Genomic DNA, 251 nt, shown 5'->3' with positions numbered 1-251 from the left:
TCCCACCTAACCTCGGTCAGGTGGAGAGATGGGGGTTACAGGGGAATTAGGAAGGTGAAGATAAGGGCAGATGTAAGACCCCCGAAGGAAATGAGTAGATACTGAGATATCACTCTGATCCGGACAAAGCGCTGACGCCCTGTCTGGATCCCATCCCTTAGGTCTTTTACCTACCTTCCTTTGACCGGCGATTATTCCTACCCCTACCCGCGGGCGGGGGAGGAGCGCGAGCCGCGACACTAGCCTTCTGA

Source organism: Sinocyclocheilus rhinocerous, unplaced genomic scaffold (assembly GCF_001515625.1).
Source record: "Sinocyclocheilus rhinocerous isolate Xijiao unplaced genomic scaffold, SAMN03320098_v1.1 scaffold950, whole genome shotgun sequence".
NCBI classification, from domain to species: domain Eukaryota; kingdom Metazoa; phylum Chordata; class Actinopteri; order Cypriniformes; family Cyprinidae; genus Sinocyclocheilus; species Sinocyclocheilus rhinocerous.
This window is presented reverse-complemented; position numbering follows the sequence as displayed.